We start from the raw sequence: 17,360 nt of genomic DNA, 5'->3' as shown, positions 1-17,360 counted from the left end.
GTCAGGGAGGGTGAGATTGCAGTTTTGGGTAGGGATTAGTTAGGGAGGGGGTGATTGCAGTGTTGGGTAGGGATCAGTCCGGGAGGGGGAGATTGCAGTGTTGGTTAGGGTCAGTAAGACAGCGGGAGATTGCAGTGTTGGGTAGGGATCAGTCAGGTAGGGGGTGATTGCATTGTGGGGTAGAGGTCAGTCAGGGAGGGGGTGATTGCTGTGTTGGGTAGGGATCAGTCATCGAGGGAGAGATTGCAATGTTGGGTCGGGATCAGTCATGGAGGGAGAGATTGCATTGTTGGGTAGGGATCAGTCATGGAGGGGGAGATTGCAGTGTTGGGTAGGGATCATTGAGGGAGGGGGAGATTGCTGTGTTAGGTAGTGATCAGTCAGAGAGGGAGAGATTGCAGTGTTGTGTAGGGATCAGTCAGGGAGGGGGAGATTGCAGTTTTGTGTAGGGATCAGTCAATGAGGAGCAGATTGCAGTGTTGCGTAAGGATCAGTCAGGGAGGGGGAGATTGCAGTGTTGGTTAGGGATCAGTCAGGAAGGGGGTGAGTGCAGTGTTGGGTAGGGAACAGTCACGGAGGGGAGATTGCAGTGTTGGGTAGGGATTAGTTAGGGAGGGGCTGATTGCAGTGTTTGGTAGGGATCAGTCAGTGAGGTGAGGATTGCAGTGTTGGTTAGTGTCAGTAAGACAGCGGGAGATTGCAGTGTTGGGTAGGGATCAGTCAGGGAGGGGGAGATTGCAGTGTTGGTTAGGGTCAGTCAGAGAGCGGGAGATTGCAGTGTTTGGTAGGGATCAGTCGGGGAGGGGGAGATTTCAGTGTTGCGTAGGGATAGGTCAGGGAGGTGGAGATTACATTGTTGGGTAGGGAACTCTCGGGGAGGGGGTGATTGCTGTGTTGGGTATGGATCAGTCAGGGAGGGGGTGATTGCAGTATTAAGTCGGGATCAGTCAGGGAGGGGAGGAGTGCAGTGTTGGGTAGGGATCAGTCAAGGAGGGGGAGATTGCAGTGTTGGGTAGGGATCTGTCAGGGAGGGGGAGATTGCTGTGTTGGGTAGGGATCAGTCATGGAGGGGGAGATTGCAGTGTTGGGTAGGGATCATTGAGGGAGGGGGAGATTGCAGTGTTGGGTAGGGATCAGTCAGGGAAGGGGTGATTGCAGTGTTAAGTAGAGATCAGTCAAGGAGGGGATGTGTGCAGTGTTGAGTAGGGCTACAGATTGAAAAACACCAGCAACATTTCTTCTTCAGGATCCTCCGCTCCACGCTTGCAGCAATGCGCCGTCACCTAACCTCTCTCCAGTCAGCCCTGCCTCAGCTGAGGGCCACACTCTCTCAGAATTGCAAAGAACCCGCACTGTATTACATCCTCAGGAGAATTCATACTCTCAACAAACAGTATTTCAATTCCATCTCAAACTTCAAAAACTGTAAGTACAACAAACTTTTATCCACCCACCTCCATAACCAGCGCTCCTCAAACATTCCAGAAGATTCCCCTGGCCCCGGAAACGCCATTAGCCATGCGGCTGACGCAGCTACCACCCCCACGCTGAGTGATTATGTCACTTCCGCCCACATCATGGCTGCTCCCACAGCCACTTCCGGCCCTCACATCATCGCTGATGCCACACGCTCAGTGACTTCCGCCACCCCTACTGCCATGATCACCACCACTTCCGGCTCCACCAGCGCCACTCACCTGCATTCTACTGACACGCCCCCCACAGACCCCACTGTCACTATCCCCACACCCCAGAACCCCGAGGGCAACATTACCCCAGCTCATGCCTCCACCCCCATTCCCCCCACCATCACACCCACTCCAGGTACTGGCTCCGACCCCACTCCCAGCTCCACACCCACACCAGATCCCAGCTCCCGGCCCTGCCGAGTTTTCACCATCCCTCCAGACCTCCCACTCACTGAGGACGAACGATCAGTCCTCAGCAAAGGACTCACCTTCATCCCCCTCCGTCCATGCATCAATGAATTTAATACGTGACGTGACATCGAACAATTCTTCCGTCGCCTCCGCCTCCGAGATTACTTTCACAATCAGGACTCCCGCCCACCTTCCGAGGACCCCTTCGCCCACCTCCAACACACTGCATCCACCTGGACACCCCGCGCTGGCCTATTACCTGCCCTTGTCCTCTTCATTTCCAACTGCCGCCGGGACATTAACTGCCTCAACCTGTCGTCCACCCCCCCCCCCCACTCCAACCTCTCACCCTCACAACGCGCAGCCACCAATCCCTCTGCTCCAATCCCAACCTCAGCATCAAGCCAGAGGATAAAGGGGGCGCAGTGGTACTCTGGCGCACTGACCTCTACACCGCTGAAGCCAAACGCCAACTCGAGGACACCTCTTCCTACTGCTCCCTCGACAATGGCCCCACCCCCATCACCAAACCATCATCTCCCAGACCATACAGAACCTCATCACCTCAGGAGATCTCCCACCCACAGCTTCCAACCTCATAGTGCGGGAACCCCGCACTGCCCGGTTCTACCTCCTTCCCAAGATCCACAAGCCTGACCACCCTGGCCGACCCATTGTCTCAGCATGCTCCTGCCCCACTGAACTCATCTCTACCTACCTTGACACTGTCCTATCCCCCCTAGTCCAGGAACTCCCCACATACGTTCGAGACACCACCCACGCCCTCCACTTCCTCCAAGACTTCCGTTTCCCCGGCCTCCAACGCCTTATCTTCACCATGGATATCCAATCCATCTACACCTCCATTCGCCATGACCAGGGCCTCCAAGCCCTCCATTTTTTCCTCTGCAGACGTCCCAACAGTACCCTTCCACTGACACTCTCATTCGTTTGGCCGAACTGGTCCTCACCCTTAACAATTTCTCCTTTGAATCCTCCCACTTCCTCCAGACCAAAGGCGTAGCCATGGGCACACGTATGGGCCCCAGCTATGCCTGTCTCTTTGTTGGCTATGTAGAACAGTTGATCTTCCGTAATTACACCGGCACCACTCCCCACCTCTTCCTCCGCTACATTGATGACTGCATTGGCGCCACATCGTACTCCCGCGAGGAGGTTGAGCAATTCATCAACTTCACCAACACATTCCACCCTGACCTTAAATTTACCTGGACCATCTCTGACACCTCGCTCGCCTTCCTGGACCTCTCCATCTCCATTAGTGACGACCGACTTGACACTGACATTATTTACAAACCCACTGACTCCCATAGCTACCTGGATTACACCTCTTCCCACCCTATCTCTTGCAAAAATGCCATCCCGTATTCCCAATTTCTCCGCCTCTGCCGTATCTGCTCCCAGGAGGACCAGTTCCACCATAGGACACACCAGATGGCCTCCTTCTTTAGAGACCGCAATTTCCCTTCCCACGTGGTTAAAGATGTCCTCCAACGCATCTCATCCACATCCCGCACCTCCGCCCTCAGACCCCACCCCTCCAACCGTAACAAGGACAGAACGCCCCTGGTGCTCACCTTCCACCCAACAAACCTTTGCATCAACCAAATCATCCACCGACATTTCCCCCACCTCCAAAAAGACCCCACCACCAGGGATATATTTCCCTCCCCACCCCTTTCCACCTTCCGCAAAGACCGTTCCCTCCGTGACTACCTGGTCAGGTCCACACCCCCCTACGACCCACCCTCCCATTCTGGCACTTACCCCTGCCACCGCAGGAACTGTAAAACCTGTGCCCACACCTCCTCCCTCACCTCTATCCAAGGCCCTAAAGGAGCCTTCCACATCCATCAAAGTTTCACCTGCACATCCACAAATATCATTTATTGTATCCGTTGCTCCCGATGTGGTCTCCTCTACATTGGGGAGACTGGGCGCCTCCTAGCAGAGCGCTTTAGGGAACATCTCCGAGACACCCGCACCAATCAACCAAACCACCCCGTGGTCCAACATTTCAACTCCCCCTCCCACTCTGCCGAGGACATGGAGGTCCTGGGCCTCCTTCACCGCCGCTCCCTCACCACCCGACGCCTGGAGGAAGAACGCCTCATCTTCCGCCTCGGAACACTTCAACCCCAGGGCATCAATATGGACTTCAACAGCTTCCTCATTTCCCATTCCCCCACCTCATCCTCGTTTCAAATTTCCAGCTCAGTTACTATCCCCTTGACTTGTCCGACCTGCCTATCTTCTTTTCCACCTATCCACTCCACCCTCTCCTCCTTGACCTATCACCTTCATCTCCTCCCCCACTCACCCATTGTACTCTAAGATACTCTCTCCCCACACTCACCCTCCTGTAGCTTATCTCTCCATGCTTCAGGCTCACTGCCTTTATTCCTGATGAAGGGATTTTGCCCGAAACGTCGATTTCGCTGCTCGTTGGATGCTGCCTGAACTGCTGTGCTCTTCCAGCACCACTAATCCAGTCTGTGGTTTTCAGCATCTGCAGTCATTGTTTTTACCTTGGGTAGGGATCAGTCAGGGAGGGGAAGATCGCAGTGTTGTGTAGGGATGTGTCAGGGAGGGGGAGATTGCTGTATTGGGTAGGGATCAGTCATGGAGGGGGAGATTGCAGTGTTGGGTTGGGATCATTGAGGGAGGGGGAGATGGCAGTGTTGGGTAGGGATCAGTCAGGGAGGGGGAGATTGCAGTGTTGGGTAGGGATCAGTCAGGGAGGGGGAGATTGCAGTGTTGTGTAGGGATCAGTCTGGGAGGGGATGATTGCAGTGTTGGGTAGGGATCAGTCAGGGAGGGAGAGATCGCAGTGTCACGTAGGGATCTGTCAGGGAGGTGGAGATTGCAGTGTTGTTTAGGGCAGTCAGAGAGCGGGAGATTGCAGTGTTGGGTAGGGATAGGTCAGGGATTTGGAGATTGCATTGTTGGGTAGGGATCTGTCAGGGAGGGGGTGATTGCTGTGTTGGGTGGGGATCAGTCAGGGAGGGGGTGATTGCAGTGTTCAGTCGGGATCAGTCAGGGAGGGGATGAGTGCAGTGTTGGGTAGGGATCAGTCAGGGAGGGGGAGATTGCAGTGTTGGGTAGGGATCAGTCAGGGAGGGGGAGATTGCATTGTTGGGTAGGGAACTGTCAGGGAGGGGGTGATTGCTGTGTTGGGTGGGGATCAGTCAGGGAGGGGGTGATTGCAGTGTTCAGTCGGGATCAGTCAGGGAGGGGATGAGTGCAGTGTTGGGTAGGGATCAGTCAGGGAGGGGGAGATTGCAGTGTTGGGTAGGGATCAGTCAGGGAGGGGGAGATTGCAGTGTTGGGTAGGGATCAGTCAGAGAGGGGGAGATTGCAGTGTTGGGTAGGGATCAGTCAGGGAGGGGAGATTGCAGTGTTAGGTAGGGATAGGTCAGAGAGGGGGAGATTGCAGTGTTGGGTAGGAATCTGTCAGGGAATTGGAGATTGCTGTGTTGGGTAGGGATCAGTCGGGGAGGTGGAGGTTGCAGTGTTGGGAAGGGATCAGTCAGGGAGAGTGAGTTTGCTGTGTTTTGTGGAGATCAGTCAGCGAGGGAGAGAATGCAGTGTTGGGGAGGGATCAGTCAGGGAGGTGGATAGTGCAGAGTTGAGTAGGGATCAGTAAGGAAGGTTAGATTGCAGGGTTTGGTAGGTATCAGTCATGGAGGGGGAGATTGCAGTGTTGGGTAGGGATCATTGAGGGAGGGGGAGATTGCAGTGTTGGGTAGGGATCATTGAGGGAGGGGGTGATTGCAGTGTCAGGTAGGGATCAGTCAGGGAGGGGGAGATTACTGTATTGGGTAGGGATCAGTCATGGAGGGGGATATTGTAGTGTTGGGTTGGGATAATTGAGGGAGGGGGAGATTGCCGTGTTGGGTAGGGATCAGTCAGAGAGGGGGAGATTGCAGTGTTGGGTAAGGATCAGTCAGAGAGTAGGAGATTGCAGTGTTGGGTAGGGATCAGTCTGGGAGGGGGAGATTGCAGTGTTGGGTAGGGATCTGTCAGGGAATGGGAGATTGCTGTGTTGGGTAGGGATCAGTCAGGGAGAGTGAGTTTGCTGTGTTGTGTAGGGATTAGTCAGCGACGGAGAGAATGCAGTGTTGCGTAGGGATCAGTCAGGGAGGGGATGAGTGTGGTGATGGGTAGCGATCAGACAGTGAAGGGGAGATAGCAGGATTGGGTAGGGATCAGTCAGGGAGGGGTTGAGTGCATTGCTGTGTCGGTATCAGACAGGGAGGGGGAGATTGCAGAGTTGGGTAGGGATCAGTCAGGGAGGGAGTGAGTGCAGTGTTGGATCGAGATCAGTGATGGAGGGTGTGAGTGCAGTGTTGGCTAGGGATCAGTCAGGGAGGGGGAGATTGCAGTGTTGGTTAGGGGTCAGTCAGGGAGGGGGAGATTGCAGAGTTGGATAGGGATCAGTCAGGGAGGGGATGAGTGAAGTGTTGGGTAGGGATCAGTCAGGGTGGGGAGGAGTGCAGTGTTGGGTAGGGATCAGGCAGCGAGGGGGAGATTGCAGGGTTGGGTAGGGATCAGTCAGGGAGGGGGTGAGTGCAGTGCTGGCTCGGGATAAGTCAGTGAGAGTGATTTTTCTCTGTTGTGTAGGGATCAGTCAGGGAGGGAGAGAATGCAGTGTTGGGTAGGGATCAGTCAGGGACGGTATGAGTGCGGTGTTGGGTCGTGATCAGACAGGGAAGGGGAGATTGCAGGATTGGGTCGGGAACAGTCAGGGTGGGGGTGAGTGCAGTGTTGGGTAGAGATCGCTGAGGGATGTGGTGAGTGCAGTGCTGGCTAGGGATCAGTCAGGGAGGGGGAGATTGCAGTGTTGGGTAGGGATCAGTGAGGGAGGGGGTGAGTGCAGTGTTAGCTAGGGATCAGTCAGGGTGGGAGATATTGCAAGTGTTGGGCAGTGATCAGTCAGGGAGGGGGTGATTGCAGTGTTGGTGAGGGATCAGTCAGGGACGGGAAGATTGCAGTGGTGGTTAGGGATCAGACAGGGAGGGGGAGATTGCAGTGTTGGGTCGGGTTCAGTCAGGGAGGGGGAGATTGCAGTGTTTTTTAGGGATCAGTAAGGAAGGGGGAGATTGCAGTGTTGGGTAGGGATCAGTCAGAGAGGGGGAGATTGCAGCTCTGGGTAGGGATCAGTCAGTGAGGGGCAGATTGCAGTGTTGGGTAGAGATCTGTCAGGGAGTGGGAGATTGCTGTGTTGTGTAGGGGTCAGTCAGGGAGGGGGAGATTGCAGAGTTGGGTACGGATCAGTCAGGGAGGGGATGAGTGCAGTGTTGGCTCGGGATCAGTCAGGGTGGGGAGGAGTGCAGTGTTGGGGAGGGATCAGGCAGCGAGGGGGAGATTGCAGGGTTGGGTAGGGATCAGTCAGGGAGGGGGTGAGTGCAGTGCTGGCTCGGGATCAGTCAGGGAGAGTGATTTTGCTGTGTTGTGTAGGGATCAGTCAGGGAGGGAGAGAATGCAGTGTTGGGTAGGGATCAGTCAGGGAGGGGATGAGTGCGGTGTTGGGTCGTGATCAGACAGGGAAAGGGAGATTGCAGGATTGGGTCGGGATCAGTCAAGGAGGGGGTGAGTGCATTGCTGGGTCGGTATAAGCCAGGGAGTGGGAGATTGCAGAGTTGGGTAGGGATCAGTCAGGGAGGGGGAGATTGCAATGTTCGATGGGGATCATTCAGGGTGGGCGTGAGTGCAGTGTTGGGTAGAGATCAGTGAGGGAGGGGGTGAGTGCAGTGCTTGCTAGGGATCAGTCAGGGAGGGGGAGATTGCAGTGTTGGGTCGGGATCAGTGAGGGAGGGGGTGAGTGCAGTGTTGGCTAGTGATCAGTCAGGGAGGGGGATATTGCAAGTGTTGGGCAGGGATCAGTCAGGGAGGGGGAGATTGCAGTGTTGGGTAGGGATCAGTCAGGGATGGGGAGATTGCAGTGTTGGGTAGGGATCAGTCAGGGAAGGGGTGAGTGCAGTATTGCGTAGGGATCAGTCAGGGAGAGTGAGTTTGCAGTGTTGTGTAGGGAGCAGTTAGGGAGGGAGAGAATGCAGTGTTGGGTAGGGATCAGTCAGAAAGGGAATGAGTGCGGTGTTGAGTAGCGATCAGATAGGGATCGTGAGATTGCAGTTTTGGGTAGGGATCAGACAGGGAGGGGGTGATTGCAGTGTTGGATAGGGATCAGTCAGGGAGTGGTAGATTGCAGTGTTGGGTTGGGTTCAGTCGGGGAGCGCGTGAGCGCAATGTTGGGTAGGGATCAGTCGGGGAGGGGGGATTGCTCTGTTGGGTTGGGCTCAGTCAGGGAGGGGGAGATTGCTGTATTGGGTAGGGCTCAGTCAGTGAGGGCGAGATTGCAGTGTTGGGTAGGGATCGATCAGTCAGGTACGGGGTGAGTGCAGTGTTGGGTAGGGATCAGTCAGGGAGGTGCTGAGTGCAGAGTTGAGTAGGGATCAGTAAGGATGGTTAGATTGCAGTGTTTGTTAGGCATCAGTCAGAGAGGGGGAGATTGCAGTGCTGGGTAGGCATCAGTCAGTGAGGGGCAGATTGCAATATTGGATAGGAACCAGTCAGGGAAGGAGATAATGCAGTGTTTGGTAGGGTTCATGCAGGGAAGGGGATGAGTGCAGTGTTGGGAAGGGATCAGTCAGAGATGGGATGAGAGCGGTGTTGAGTTGCGATCAGACAGGGATGGTGTGATTCCAGTGTTGTGTTGGGATCTGTCAGGGAGTGGGTGATTGCAGAGTTGGGTGGGGATCAGTCAGCGAGGGGGAGATTGCAGGGTTGGGTAGGGATCAGTCAGTGAGTGGTAGATTGCAGTGTTGTGTTGGGATCAGTCAGGAAGGGGGTGAGTGGCGTATTGGGTAGGTATCAGTCAGGGAGGGGGAGATTGCAGTGTTGGGTAGGGTTCAGTCAGGGAGGGGGAGATTGCAGTGTTGGGTATAGATCACTCAGGGAGGGGGAGATTGCAGTTTTGTGTAGGGATCAGTCAGTGAGTGGCAGATTGCAGTGTTGCGTAGGGATCAGTCAAGGAGGGGGAGATTGCAGTGTTGGGTAGAGAACAGTCAGGGAGGGGGTGTGTGTAGTGTTGGCTAGGGATCAGTCAGGTTGGGGTTGATTGAAATGTTGGGGATGTATCAGCTTGGGAGGGGGTGATTGCAGTATTGGTAGGGATCAGTCAGGGAGGAGGTGATTGCAGTGTTGGGTAGGGTCAGTAAGAGAGCGGGAGATTGCATTGTTGGGTAGGGATCAGTCATGGAGGGGGAGATTGCAGTGTTGGGTAGGGATCAGTCAGGGACGGGGAGATTTCAGTGTTGGGTAGGGGTCAGTTAGGGAGGGGGAGATTGCAGTGTTGCTTAGGGATCAGTCGGGGAGGAGGAGATTGCAGTGTTGTGTAGGGATCAGTCAGGGAAGGGGTGAGTGCAGTGTTGGGTAGGGATCAATGAGGGAGGTGGAAATTGCAGTGTTGGGTAGGGATCAGTCAGGGAGTGGGGATTGCTGTGTTGGGTAGGGCTCAGTCAGGGAGGGGGAGATTGCTGTGTTGGGTAGGGCTCAGTCAGTGAGGGGGAGATTGCAGTGTTGATTTGGGATCAGTCTGGGAGGGGGAGATTGCAGATTTGGTTAGGGATCATTCAGGGAAAGGGTGAGTGCAGTGTTGGGTAGGGATCAGACAGGGATGTTGAGACTGCAGTGTTCGGTCGGGATCAGTCAGGGAGCGGGAGATTGCAGTGTTGGGTCGGGAATAGTCTGCCAGGGGGATATTGCAGTGTTGTGCAGGGATACGTCAGGGTGGGGGAGACTGAAGCGTTGGGTAGGGATTTGGCAGGGAGGGGGAGATTGCAGTGTTGTGTAGGGCTCAGTCAGGGAGGGGGAATTTGAGGTGTTGTGTAGGGCTCAGTCAGGGAGGGGGAGATTGCAGTGTTGGCTAGGGATCAGTCAGTGAGGAGGAGATTGCAGTGTTGGTTAGGGATCAGCCAGGGAGGGGGAGATTGCAGTGTTGGATAGGGATCAGTCAGGGAAGGGGTGAGTGCAGTGTTGGGCAGGGATCAATGAGGGAGGTGGAGATTGCAGTGTTGGGTAGGGATCCTTCAGGGAAGGGGAGATTGCAGTGTTGTGTAGGGATCAGTCAGTGAGGGGGGATTGCAGTGTTGGGTAGGGATCAGTCGGGGAGGGTGAGTTTGCAGTGTTGTATATGGCTCAGACAGGGAGTGTGTGAGTGCAGTGTTGGTTAGGGATCAGTAAGGGAGGGGTAGATTGCAGTGTTGGGTAGGGATCATTCGGGGGGGGAGATTGCAGTGTTGGGTAGGGATCACTCAATGAGGGGGAGATTGCAGTGTTTGGTCGGGATCAGAAAGGGAGGGTGAGTTTGCAGTGTTGGGTAAGTGTCTGTCAGGGAGGGCGAGATTGCAGTGATGTGTGGGAACAGTCGGGGAAGGTGAGATTGCACTGTTGGTTAGGGACCAGTCAGGGAGGGGGAGGTTGCAGTGTTGGGTAGGGATCAGTCAGGTAGGGGAAGATTGCAGTGTTGGGTAGGGATCAGTCAGGGAGGGGGAGGTTGCAGTGTTGGGTAGGGATCAGTCAGGTAGGGGGAGATTGCAGTGTTGGGTAGGGATCCGACAGGGAGGGGGTGATTGCTGTGTTGGGTAGGGATCAGTCAGGGAGGGGTGGATTGCTGTGTTGGGAAGGGATCAGTCAGGAACGGTGACATTGTAGTGTTGCGTAGGGATCAGTCAGGGAGGGGGAGATTGCAGTGTTGGGTAGGGATCAGTCAGGTAAGGGGTGAGTGCAGTGTTGGGTAGGGATCAGTCAGGGAGGTGCTGAGTGCAGAGTTGAGTAGGGATCAGTAAGGATGGTTAGATTGCAGTGTTTGGTAGGCATCAGTCAGAGGGGGAGATTGCATTGCTGGGTAGGGATCAGTCAGTGAGGGGCAGATTGCAATATTGGATAGGAACCAGTCAGGGAGGGAGATAATGCAGTGTTTGGTAGGGATCATGCAGGGAAGGGGATGAGTGCAGTGTTGGGAAGGGATCAGTCAGAGATGGGATGAGAGCGGTGTTGAGTTGCGATCAGACAGGGATGGTGTGATTCCAGTGTTGTGTTGGGATCTGTCAGGGAGTGGGTGATTGCAGAGTTGGGTGGGGATCAGTCAGCGAGGGGGAGATTGCAGGGTTGGGTAGGGATCAGTCAGTGAGTGGTAGATTGCAGTGTTGGGTTGGGATCAGTCAGGGAGGGGGAGATTGCAGTGTTGGGTATAGATCAGTCAGGGAGGGGGAGATTGCAGTTTTGGGTAGGTATCAGTCAGGGAGGTGGTGATTGCAGTTTTGGGTAGGGATCAGTCAGTGAGGGGCAGATTGCAGTGTTGCGTAGGGATCAGTCAAGGAGGGGGAGATTGCAGTGTTGGGTAGAGATCAGTCAGGGAGGGGGTGTGTGTAGTGTTGGCTAGGGATCAGTCAGGGTGGGGTTGATTGAAATGTTGGGGATGTATCAGTCAGGGAAGGGGTGATTGCAGTATTGGGTAGGGATCAGTCAGGGACGGGGAGATTGCAGTGTTGGGTAGGGGTCAGTTAGGGAGGGGGAGATTGCAGTGTTGCTTAGGGATCAGTTAGGGAGGTGACGATTGCAGTGTTGGGTAGGGATCAGTCGGGGAGGGTGAGTTTGCAGTGTTGTTTAGGGATCAGTCAGGGAGGGGGAGATTGCAATGTTGTGTAGGGATCAGTCAGGGAGTGGGGATTGCTGTGTTGGGTAGGGCTCAGTCAGGGAGGGGGAGATTGCTGTGTTGGGTAGGGCTCAGTCAGTGAGGAGGAGATTGCAGTGTTGGTTAGGGTTCAGTCTGGGAGGGGGAGATTGCAGATTTGGTTAGGGATCATTCAGGGAAAGGGTGAGTGCTGTGTTGGGTAGGGATCAGACAGGGATGTTGAGACTGCAGTGTTCGGTCGGGATCAGTCAGGGAGCGGGAGATTGCAGTGTTGGGTCGGGAATAGTCTGGCAGGGGGAGATTTCTGTGTTGGGTAGGGATACGTCAGTGTGGGGGAGGCTGCAGCGTTGGGTAGGGATTTGTCAGGGAGGGGGAGATTGCAGTTTTGAGTAGGGATCAGTCGGGGAGGGTGAATTTGCAGTGTTGTGTAGGGCTCAGTCAGGGAGGGGGAGATTGCAGTGTTGGCTAGGGATCAGTCAGTGAGGGGGAGATTGCAGTGTTGGATAGGGATCAGTCAGGGAAGGGGTGAGTGCAGTGTTGGGTAGGGATCAATGAGGGAGGTGGAGAATGCAGTGTTGTGTAGGGATCAGTCAGTGAGGGGGAGATTTCAGTGTTCGGTAGGGATCCTGCAGGGAGGGGGAGATTGCAGTGTTGTGTAGGGATCAGTCAGTGAGGGGGGATTGCAATGTTGGGTAGGGATCAGTCAGGGAGGGGAAGATTGCAGTATTTGGTAGGGGTCAGTCAGGGAGGGGGAGATTGCATTGTTGGGTAGGGGTCAGCCGGAGAGTGTGTGAGTGCAGTGTTGGTTAGGGATCAGCAAGGGAGGGGTAGATTGCAGTGTTGGGTAGGGATCAATCGGGGGGGGGAGATTGCAGTGTTGGGTAGGGATCACTCAATGAGGGGGAGATTGCAGTGTCTGGTCGGGATCAGAAAGGGAGGGGGAGTTTGCAGTGTTGGGTAAGTGTCTGTCAGGGAGGGCGAGATTGCAGTGCTGTGTGGGAACAGTCGGGGAAGGTGAGATTGCAATGTTGGTTAGGGATCAGTCAGGGGTGGTGTGATTGCTGTGTTGGGTAGGGATCGATTAGCTCGGGGGATATTTCAGTGTTGCGTAGGGATCAGTCAGGGAGGGGGAGGTTGCAGTGTTGGGTAGGGATCAGTCAGGTAGGGGGAGATTGCAGTGTTGGGTAGGGATCCGACAGGGAGGGGGTGATTGCTGTGTTGGGTAGGGATCATTCAGGGAGGGATCCGACAGGGAGGGGGTGATTGCTGTGTTGGGTAGGGATCAGTCAGGGAGGGGGCGATTGCTGTGTTGGGAAGGGATCAGTCAGGGATGGTGAGATTGCAGTGTGGGTAGGGCTCAGTCAGGAACGGTGAGATTGTGGTGTTGGGTAGGGATCAGTCAGGGAGGGGGAGATTGCAGTGTTGGGTATGGATCAGTCAGGGAGGGTGAGATTGTAGTGTTTGGTAGGGATCAGTCAGGAAACATAGAACATAGAAAATGCATCACAGTGCAGGCCCTTTGGCCCTAAATATTGCGCCGATCCAAGCGCACCTCACCTGCACTAGCCCACTATCCTCCATATGCCTATCGAATGCCCATTTAAATGCCCATAAAGAGGGAGTCCACCACTGCTACTGGCAGGGCATTCCATGAACTCACGACTGGCTGAGTAAAGAACCTCCGCCTAACATCTCTCCTATACCTTCCACCCCTTAATTTAAAGCTATCCTCCCTTGTAAGAGCTGACTCCATACGTGGAAAATGGTTCTCATGGTCAACTCTATCAAAACCCCTAATCATCTTGTACACCTCTATCAAGTCACCCCTGAACCTTCTGTTCTCCAATGAAAACAGCCCCAAGTGCCTCAGCCTTTCCTCATAGGATCTTCCTACCATACCAGGCAACATCCTGGTCAACCTCTTTTGCACCCGTTCCAGTGCCTCCACATCCTTCCTATAATATGGCGACCAAAACCGCACACAATACTCCAGTTGCAGCCGCACCAGAGTCTTATACAACTGCAACATGACCTCAGGACTCCGGAACTCAATCCCTCTACCAATAAAAGCCAGTACGCCATTTGCCTTCTTCACAGCACTATTTACCTGGGTGGCAACTTTCAAAGATGTGTGTACATGGACACCAAGATCCCTCTGCTCATCCACACTACCAAGTATCCAACCATTAGCCCACTACCCCATCTTTTTGTTCCTCGTACCAAAGTGAATCACCTCACACTTAGCGAAATTGAACTCCATTTGCCACCTTTCTGCCCAGCTCTGCAGCTTATCTGTATCCTGCTGTAACCTGCCACATCCTTCCACACTGTCAACAACTCCTCCGACTTTTGTATCATCCGCAAACTTGCTCACCCAACCTTCTAACCTCTCCTCCAGGTCATTTTTAAAAATGACAATCAGCAATGGTCCCAAAACAGATCCTTGCAGAACACCGCTATTAACGGCACTGGAAGATGAACCTTTACCATCAATTACTACCCTCTGTCTTTTTCCAGCCAGCCAATTCCTAACCCAACCCTCCAACTCACCCTCAATGCCTTACCTCCGTATTTTATTGCAGTAGCCTACCATGGGGAACCTTATCAAACGCCTTACTAAAATCCATATACACCACATCTACCGCTTTCCCCTCGTCCACCTCCTTAGTCACCCTCTCAAAGAATTCAATAGGGTTTGTGAGGCACGACCTGCCCTACACAAAACCATGCTGACTCTCCCTGATCACGTTATTCCTATCCAGATGTTCATAAATCCTATCCCTTACAATTCTCTCTAAGACTTTGCCCACAACAGAAGTGAGACTCACCGGCCTACAGTTACTAGAGTTATCCCTACTTCCATTCTTGAACAAGGGAACCACATTTGCTAGCCTCCAGTCATCTGGCACTATTCCTGTAGACAACGGGGACATAAAAGTCAAGGCCAATGGATCTGCTTTCTCCTCCCTTGCTTCGCAGAGAATCATAGGATAAATGCCATTAGGCCCAGGGGACTTATTTTCACCCTTTCCAGAATTTCCAACACCTCTTCCCTACATACCTCAAAGCCATCCATTCGACTTAATTGTGACTCAGTATTCACATCGGCAACAATGTCCTGTTCCTGAGTGAATACTGACGAAAAGTATTCATTCAGTGTCTCCCCAATCTCTTCAGCCTCCACACACAACTTCCCACTACTATCCTTGACTGGACCTATTCCTACCCTAGTCATTCTTTTATTCCTGACATACCTCTAGAAAGCCTTTGGATTTTCCCTAATCCTACTAACTAAGGACTTTTCATGTCCCCTCCTTGCTGCTCTTAGCTCTGTCTTCAGATCCTCCCTGGCAACCTTCTAACTCGCTCCAATTGAACCTTCACGCCTCATCTTTACATAGGCCGCCCTACTCCATTTAACAAGGGATTCCAATTCCTTATTAAACCACGGCTCCCTCACACGACGCTTTCCTCCCTGCCTGACAGGTACATACTTATCAAGGACACTCAATAGTTGCTCCTTGAACAAGCTCCACATATCAATTACGCCCTTGCCTTGAAGCCTACTTTTCCAAGCCACGCATCCTAAATCATGCCTCACGCATCACAATTTCCCTGCCCCCAGCTATAACTCTTGCCCTGCAGTGCACACTTATCCCTCTCCATCACTTGAATAAAAGTCACCGAATTGTGGTTACTGTCCCCAAAGTGCTCACCTACCTCCAATTCTAACACCTGGCCTGGTTCGTTACCCAGAGCCAAATCCAGTATGGCCTCACCTCTTGTTGGCCTATCTACATATTGTGTCAGGAAACCCTCCTGCACACATTGGACAAACACCGACCCATCTAACGAACTTGAGCTGTAGCTTTCCCAATCAATATCAGGAACGTTAAAGACCCCCATAACAACCACCCTATTACTTTCACTCTTCTCCTGAATCATCCTCGCAATCCTCTCTTCTCCGTTTCTAGGACTATTAGGAGGCCTGTAAAAGACTCCTAACAGGGTGACCTCACCTTTCCTATTCCTAACCTCAGCTCAAACTACCTCGGATTGCGAGTCTTCATCCATCGTCCTTTCCACCGCTGTAATACTATCTTTGACAAGCAATGCCACACCTCCCCCTCTTTCATCCCGACCTCTGACCCTACTAAAACATTTAAACCCTGGAACCTGCAACAGCCAATCCTGTCCCTGTTCTACCCCTGTCTTCGTAATAGCCACAACATCGAAGTCCCAGGTACCAACCCACGCTCCAAGTTCACCTACCTTATTTCGTATACTTCTTGCATTGAAGTATACACACTTCAAGCCACTTTCCTGTTTTCCTTTGAGATTGATGCCATGTTCCTAACCTCCCTACACTCCAGGTCCTGCGCCCTAAAGCTACAGTCTTGGTTCCCATGCCCCTGCAGAGTTAGTTTAAACCCCCCCCCCCGCCCCCCAAGAGCACTAGCAAACCTCCCGCCAAGGATACTGGTGCCCCTCAGGTTCAGGTGTAGACCATCCTGTTTGTAGAGGTCCCACCTTCCCCAGAAAGAACCCCAGTTATCTAAATACCGGAATCCCTCCCTCCTGCACCATCCCTGTAGCTATGCATTTAACTGTTCTCTCTCCCTATTCCTCGACTCTCTATCACGTGGCAAGGGTAACAAACCAGAGACAACTCTGTTTGTTCTAACTCTGAGCTTCCAACCTCGCTCCCTGAAAGCCTGCCTAACACCCTCAGCCCTCTTCCTACCTATGTCATTGGTGCCAATGTGGACCACGACTTCGGGCTGCTCCCCCCCCCACCCCTTAAGGACCCAGAAAACACGATCAGAGACATCACATCCCCTTGCACCTGGGAGGCAACATACCAAACGTGAGTCTCTCTCGCCCCCACAAAACCGCCGATCTGTACCCCGAACTATCGAGTCCCCAATTACTATTGCTGTGCTCTTCTCCACCCTTCCCTTCTGAGCAACGGAGACAGGCTCCGTGCCAGAGGCCTGAGCCCCATTACTTACCCCTGGTAAGTCGTACCCCCCACAAGTATCCAAAACGGAATACTTGTTCTTGAGGGGAATGGCCGCAGGGGGTCCCTGCACTGGCTGCTTCCTCCCTGGCCCCCTCACTGTCACCCAACTGTCTGCAATCTTTGGAGTTACTACTTCCCTAAAGCTCCGATCTATGACCCCCTCTGCCTCCCAAATGATCCTACGTTCATCCAACTCCAGCTCCAGTTCCCTAACATGGTCTTGGAGGAGCTGGAGATGGGTGCACTTCCTGCAAGTGTAATCAGCAGGGACGAACACGGCATCCCTCACCTCAAAAATGTTGCAAGAGGAACATTGTACTGCCTTCACTGCCATCCCTCTAAAAGTAACCTTTTTTTAAAAAAAAAACTGGGTCTAAAGAATAGAACAAGCAAAATGCAGCACTTATTATTAGGTTAGAAGAGGAGGGCGGGTGGGAGACACTACCTCTGTCGTGCCTCGGGTTCTTCTCCTGTGCGCTTTTATAGGGAAAAGAAAACCTACCCAGGTAAGCTTGTGCTACACCTGCTTCCGGGTCTCGGCTGCCCCTCTGGTCATCGTCACTTCCCCCTGCTACTCCCGCTCTTTCTGTGAAGAGAAAAAAAAACACCGCTGCCCACTAGCAGTAAGTATTTTTAAAACACACTGTCTTACCTGAGCTGCTGCTCGCACTCAAAAATGGGAGGGGAAGATTGCAGTGTTGGGTAGGGATCATCCAGGGAGGGGGTGATTGCAGTGTTC

The sequence above is a fragment of the Chiloscyllium punctatum genome, chromosome 38 (assembly GCF_047496795.1).
Source record: "Chiloscyllium punctatum isolate Juve2018m chromosome 38, sChiPun1.3, whole genome shotgun sequence".
Taxonomy (NCBI): domain Eukaryota; kingdom Metazoa; phylum Chordata; class Chondrichthyes; order Orectolobiformes; family Hemiscylliidae; genus Chiloscyllium; species Chiloscyllium punctatum.
This window is presented reverse-complemented; position numbering follows the sequence as displayed.